The following is a 7,566-nucleotide window of genomic DNA, read 5'->3' on the forward strand; positions in this document are numbered from 1 at the left end:
GTTTTGGAATGTTTTTACTTGTAAACAGTGCATATTTCTCTCCTGATTCAGATGAGAATTTTTTTTTTCACTGGAGAAAGCAATATTATTGATAGAGGACTGATATATTAGCCAAAAGCAACAGTTTTAGTTAAAATATATATATATATATATGTCTTGATGGATTTGTTTCTTACAAACACACAACTTTTCACTTCACAAGACATTAATTGATGGACTGGAGTTGTGTGGATTACTTGTCAATTATTGTGATGTTTTTATCAGCTGTTTGGACTCTCATTCTGACCGCACCCATAAACTGCAGAGGATCCACTGGTGAGCAAGTGATGGAATGCTTAATTTGCTTAAATCTGTTCCAACGAGGAGACAAACTCATCTACATGCCCTTATGGTGAATACATTTTCAGCAATTTTTCAGCTGTTCCTATTCAACTAGTGTTTCCGTAGTCTCTATATGATGAGTTATATACATAAACATTATCTAGTCATCATAAACAACTGGTAGTCATAGGACAAAAAACAAATAATCATTCTAATTTATTGTTCACAAAGTATGAGAATACTATCACATATGATACTGCAAATTTAAGTGTTACTAATTTCAGTGGTGGAAACAGACAAAGGGAATAAAAAAGTATTGGCAATGAAAATATAACTGACTCCCAACCCTGATGGCACATTTTGGGTGGCTTCATGAATAAAACCATATGATCCATATCATCAGATTCAAAATACCTCTATACAGGGGTGTCAGTCCTTCAGCTGGAGGGCCACATTTCTGCAGACTTGAGCAACAACCCTAATTAAATGCACAAGAGATTTCTGCTGAAGGTCGTCAGGATTACTTCAATTACAGGCAGGTGTGTTCTGGAGTTAAACTCTGCAGATGTGGCCCTACACGTATTGTGAATTGTGTTTTCTCTCAGATGCATCAACAATATAAGCTTCATGGATAATACTTACAGCAAGATACAACAAAAATCTTTATCTAGTCATTATTTTGGGGGAAAACGGGCTTTTACCCCACTCTACCCTACAGTTTACATTTTTCGACGATAACAATCCAGCAGTTGATTTGCTGTGTCCGATAGGTTGGATATGCCTATAGTAGATGTATTTGATTTTAATTGTTCATTCGTATATTACATTTTCACTACTGAAATCACATACATAGTCTTTACAAGGATTTTAATCTTGATAGACCACTCTGAAAATTGTTATGGTTAGACACTGATGAACACTTCAGGAGATCAATTTAGGATGTACTGTACATACAGTAATTAACAGCAATAATCACCGAAATATCATAACTCTAAGCTCATTGTTCAGATTCCCTTTCATTTCCTGCAAACGGTTTTTGCTGCAAAGTAAACCGAGTAGGGACAGCTCATAACTCTCCCAGTTCAGTCAAGCTGTCTTTACATTTACTCTGGCCAGTGAAAACACTGATACCTGGAGGGCTGATGCGGGTACAGCAGCGGACTGAGCTGCAGCCTCATAAACATGGTTTCATAAGATTTGCTGCTACCCTTTGATCAAAAATTCATTTCAGGTGTCATAACGAGTTATTTTACCATTAATTTGTGTTTTTTTTTTCTTTCCAATTACTGCTGAAATTCCAGAGTTCAGTAAAATACCTGGTGAGCTCAAAGAGAAGCCGAAAGATCAACCCTGTATCACTATTAGCATGAGCTCACCAGACAGACATCCCAGAATTCAATTATTCACCACAGCCAGGGGACATTTAATCAGACGTCCATCAGGCAGAGGTGAGGTAATACACTCTGATTATAATTATGATTGATGACCCTGGGTGATAAAATGTCCTTCACTGAGTGTTTGTTTTCTTCATTTTGGCATTACATCACACGGGGGTGTAGTAGGTTACACATTACATGATGTTAACTGATTACTTGTGGTCTGATGATACAGTTTGTTTTATTGCAAGACACTACTGGCAAAACCATTTTCAGGTCAATTTTGAGATTTTGGGCTATTTTGCTTCCATAACTTGACTTCTTTCTAACTAGCACTAAGAAAACATCCAAAATACTCATTTAAAGTTTATTACACTTTAACTATTTGTGTCTGTAGGTTTTAATTACAATAGATATTGTTAAAGTCAGTTTTCTCAAAACTAAACTTTCTCCTGCGCTGTGCTTGAAATCGACGAAAGCTTGTTTAAGTTTTTTTTCTCTTTAATTATTTTTCTCCTGCGCTGTGCTTGAAATCGACGAAAGCTTGTTTCGAATTCTGAATCTCACTTTTTTTTCTCTCTCTTTCTCCATGGCAGGAACAAAAAAATCTCAGAATTCAGATAAAAAAAGTCAGAATTGTGAGATGTAAAGTTGGAGCAGTAAGAAAATAAGACAGGATTAGGAGCCTATATCTCATATATTAATATTTATTAATATATCTAATCTATGGAGTGGTAAAAAGAGGTCAACAATATGAAACAAGAATTTTGTACCTGGCTTTATCTTGTGTTCACATTTGTGTTCACATCAACTGAGGAAATCAATTAATTTTTTACCCTATTCAGCTGTAGTGTCTTGCCTTAAAATAAACCAAGTTTTTAGAGCTTTTAGCAATATGAAATAATAGACAGACCACTACACACAATATTTCCCCTGAACTCTTTGCGAGAAGCCCCCCTCAACCCACTTTAATGAGGCAACTCTCTGATATTGGCTGACATTTTAAAATCCTCTTCCTGAATGGCAGTGCCAGCAGTCATCTTTACAAGAGATTTCTGCTGAAGGTCTTTGTGATGATGGAGGGAATTATAATGGCCTTGGTGTCAGTGTGAATAGGAGCCGGTGGCTTAAGAGTAAAACCTCACCTCACAGATGAGCTCGGGGATCCCAAGATACTTTGGGTCTTGAAGCCTGTTCATTTTACAGGCAGGTTTAGAGAAGATGCCCTCCACTCCACTCTGAGATTTAGGGTGATTAAAGAGGGAGGGATCATGTCATGTATTTATCATTGTCAACAAAGAGAAAAGCAATAAAGAGTGAGTCTCCATTTCACTCAAACTTTCAATGGGAACCGATCATTATAAAGCTTAACATCTAAAAACATTCAGTTGTGCTTTAAATGACGCATGAGCCTCAGTTTAAAAAAAAAAAAAAAAAAATAGCAACAGAATCCACAACACTATAAATTTCTAAGGATCAATTCCATATTTACGTTTTCCTGTCATGTGTTTAACATTATAAAGTCTCCTGTGTCATATTTGATACATGAATCACTTTCTTATTTGATTATCAATATGATCAAAAAAAAAAAAAAAAACTATTGTATCCTTCCACATGCCTTCTGTCATCTGATTAAAAAAAAGCATGTTAAAGGCCTTTAAGTGTAATTCTAAAAACATACCCTTCAGGTTGTGGTTCACGTGTCTTTTTGTTGTCAAATCTTTATCCAACTTTTTTTTTGCAGTATAAATACCTAAATTGCACATTGTTGCTCAGTTTGGGCCCCTGAATAAAGGTTTGCCATTTTTCGTCTTTGAGAATGAGCTCAATATTATCGTATGGATAGTAGCTATAGTAAAAATATATTGTCTAAATGTTCAATAAACATTGGATTTATAAAAAAAAAAAAAAAAAAAAAATACGTTGGCTGAGAGAGTGCTCCAACGTGCTGCAAATGAAACAACAAAATAAAACATGCAAATAGAAAAAAAAAAAACACCTGCAAATTAAGAGAGCATCTTCAAACCCGCTGCAAATTCTCACAACAAAAACAAAGAAACACACTTCCCTTAAACATTTGTGATGTGGTCTGTGCATATTTGTTGTGTTTCTGTGTTTGTGTTGTGAGAATCAGCAGCGCGTTTTGTCAAAATGATGAAGGTTTCTTAATTTTCAGGGTTTTTTTTAATTATTATTACTTTTTTTTTTTTCATTTGCAGCGCGTTGAGCTCTCTCGGCCACCGTAGTATGTCAGTTCTGAACAGCAAGAGTGCTGCGATTCGTGACACAGCTCTCCGAGTGTCATATTTTTTTACAATAAATGTGAATGTGATATAGAATAACTTTTTTTAGACACAATATTGCCAGTTACTTTGTCTATTCCGCCAGCGAAACACTGGTCTTCCAGCAACGCTCAATAGCGTTTTGTTCCTGAATGAATCAACTGAATGAGTCAGATAGGAGTGAATGATTCAATGACTCATTCACAGCTAATGTCACCACCCACTGGCACAACAATGTAACTTGCAGAAAATCTTTACCACTAATGCCGATTGACGGGCTGTAAATCACATGAAATCACATACCAAGTGCTTATCTCATAATTGTTAAAAAGTATGTTATTAGTTATATAGTTGCTATTGCTATAGAGTATGAATCTGAATGTGTGTAGCATGAATATAATCTATACACACTACATTTGTCATGTTGTCATTGTCATGTGACTTACCTTCACTGGCATTCACAAATCCGTTCCGATGGCCTCATGGAAGAAATAAAAAAAGGTAATTGTGACTTTTTTTTTCTCTGAAATGCGAAATTACATATTGCAGTTCTGACTTTTTCTTTTCCCTAAAAATTGCAATTCAGACTTTTTGTCTATCACGCAGAATTTTGATATATACTCATATTTATATATATATATATATATATATATATATATATATATATATATATATATATATATATATATATATATATATATATATATATATTGTAAATTGCAAGATAAATTCACATTTGTAAGAAAATAGTCTTCTTTCCCCTCAGAATTGGACTTTATAACTCGCAATAACGAGATCTAAACACGCAATTGTGAGAGAAATGAGGGAATTAAAAAGTCAGAATTACAAGTTTACTTTGTTTCTCGCAATTGTGAGTTTATATCATGCAAATCTGACAAAAAAGTCAGAACTGTGAGATGTAAACTCGCAATTTAGAGAAAACTCTGCAAGTACTTTTTATTTTTTATTTATTCAGTTGCGGAAACAAGCTTCCATAGTAAAGTGTCCATGGGATGCATACTTAAGTATCTCAACGGAAGTAGTAGATCATGCTACTTTTCACCAACTGGTTTATAAATACAGTGAATTTGGACACACTACACCTTTCATTTAATAAAATGGGGAAGTATACAGATTTGGATGCATCCACATAGTCTGTCTGAACACTGGGGGAAAAAATGGTGTAGGATTTACCTTAAAACAGTTTTCACTCCAAAAGTAAATTGGCTTGTAAATTTCACAAATAATGACAAGTAACACATTGAATTAAAGAGAAAATATGGTGTAGGATTTACCTTAAAACAGTTTTCACTCCAAAAGTAAATTGTATTATATATACAATATATAATATATATATATATATTAAATTATATATATATATACACATTTACAGTGTACATACAAGTGGAGTGATACAAACATATCAGTGCTGCTGGTAAATCAAATCCGATTTATATACAGACAGATGACTTGTCTATAATGTGGCATGAATAAAGTTGTTTTATTGCCTTTCTTTGAACACAACCCATTTATAGATGAGCTTGAAAATGAGATGTGCGAAGATCAACAGCACTACACAAAAATGCATATGACCCACTTATTTACGCTACTGTTCATTGCTGTTCACAGTCCTTCCTCATTATTTGCAACATTATCACAACCTTGTTTTGAATGTGATTATGGTTGCATAGCTTCAGGGCACCATTGTGTTTGAGAAGTCTGTTTCACTAGAATTGCCCTTAAACAGTGCTCTGGGAAAACCGGAGTATTAATAACAATTATTGGCATCCTTTAGTTTCTACAGGCACCTTAAGTGTTGGGTATTGACTGTTGTCTATTGATTTCACAACTTGTCACTTGGGGTTCAACTCTCATTGACTCAGAACACTTCAAGCTCTCATTCACCAACAAGCTCTCCACATGCATATGTGCAAGAGGATAATATTCGAAATAGCATCGTGATCAGAAACAGAAATATTACAGCATGCGCTTGACATGTAAGGACATTTTTTTTTCTGCTTTTGCTACTGTCTTCATAGTCATCTACTGAAATGATTTCATTTAATCCTTACTAGTTAAAAAAGCTGCCAAATACAAACATATATCACTTTTATTGACTGATTTGTGTTTATAGGAAATGCATGATGACAGTGAATAAGGCACAGCATTATTTAATCATTTAAAAGTGCTATTAATGTTGCTGGCTGACTGATATGATTATTTAATCATTTAAAAGTGCTATTAATGTTGCTGGCTGACTATATTAGGCTATCAGTCATATGAAAAGTGCTATTAATGTTGCTGGCTGACTGATATAAGCCTTACCTTTAACTTTTGTAAACCACAATCTATGACAGAAGCAGAATTGAAACTTTACCTGCCATTAGAATTCACACTCTCATTCATCTCCGTAAACTTGAAATGTAACTAGGCACAAAATTCACAGCGGAATGTTCATTAAATATGAAGTATTGCATGTCAGCAAATTTAATTTGAAAGAGAAAAATAAATCAGCAGCTGATGTCTGTATATAAATGAACACGAGGGGCATCAGATACTTAGTGCAGAGCTATTCAGAAAATAATCAGGTCTCATCAACATTTATCCAGATAAATAGTTCAGTTTAGTCATGAATTCTCATGCTGGTTCAGGTTTGTTTATGCTCTTTGTTGCTCTAGTGCCGGTGAAGCTGCTTGACCAAGAAAGTCTTAACTGGTCTCCTAGTTTGGTTTTAGCTATTTTTTGGCTGGTCAGGCTTGAAGAGACCAGTTGACCTGCACCTGCCTTTAACCTTGAAAATCTATATTCTACTATTCCTTTGAGCAAACATAGAGATGTTTAGCTTTTGGACAATAATTCAGAAGTTTAGTTGTTCATGCAATCTGGTCAGGCTGAGAGATAATCATAAATCAACTTAGACCATGCAAACCATCTTAGACTGGTTTAAGAGTTATCAACAAGGTATAGTGACCCAACTGACCTTACGACAGCAATAACTTAACCACTGCCGCTGCTTCTCAAACAGGTGATGTACATGCGAATGATGCACCTGATGACTTTGGAATAAAATACCTCAAATCATTGTGCAGAAAAAACAGAAAGCACAGGGTTTTGTTCCAGGTTATTATGCCGAAATACTAAATATAATGGTAGAAGATGAGAAAATAGTGACATTACCAGGGAAAATCTAGCCAAGTGTAAAGAAGTCAGACAGTTGTTGTCATAAATACTGACATTAATAAACAGGAAAATTATGTAATGGATGCTTTCTGCAGATGCAAACAGGACAAATGCATTTTGTGTGTGTTTTTCTATGAATGTAAATGTCCTTAAGAACAACAAGTGCTATTTATCACTTGTATAATGTTAAAATTCTGGATATAATTACGTTCTGAGTCAATTGATCCTAAATTAAATCAATACAATTAACCCAAAATCACACTCTGAGAAAAAAATCAGGGATAAATAGTAAACCTTTAACATTAATACTTTTCACACATTACAAAAAAGTAAACATGAGAACATATGATAAAACAAAACAAAACAACAACAAAAAAACTCATAACATATTTTTTAAAACATCTGCT

This window comes from Cyprinus carpio, chromosome A7 (genome assembly GCF_018340385.1).
Source record: "Cyprinus carpio isolate SPL01 chromosome A7, ASM1834038v1, whole genome shotgun sequence".
Classification (NCBI taxonomy): Eukaryota; Metazoa; Chordata; class Actinopteri; order Cypriniformes; family Cyprinidae; genus Cyprinus; species Cyprinus carpio.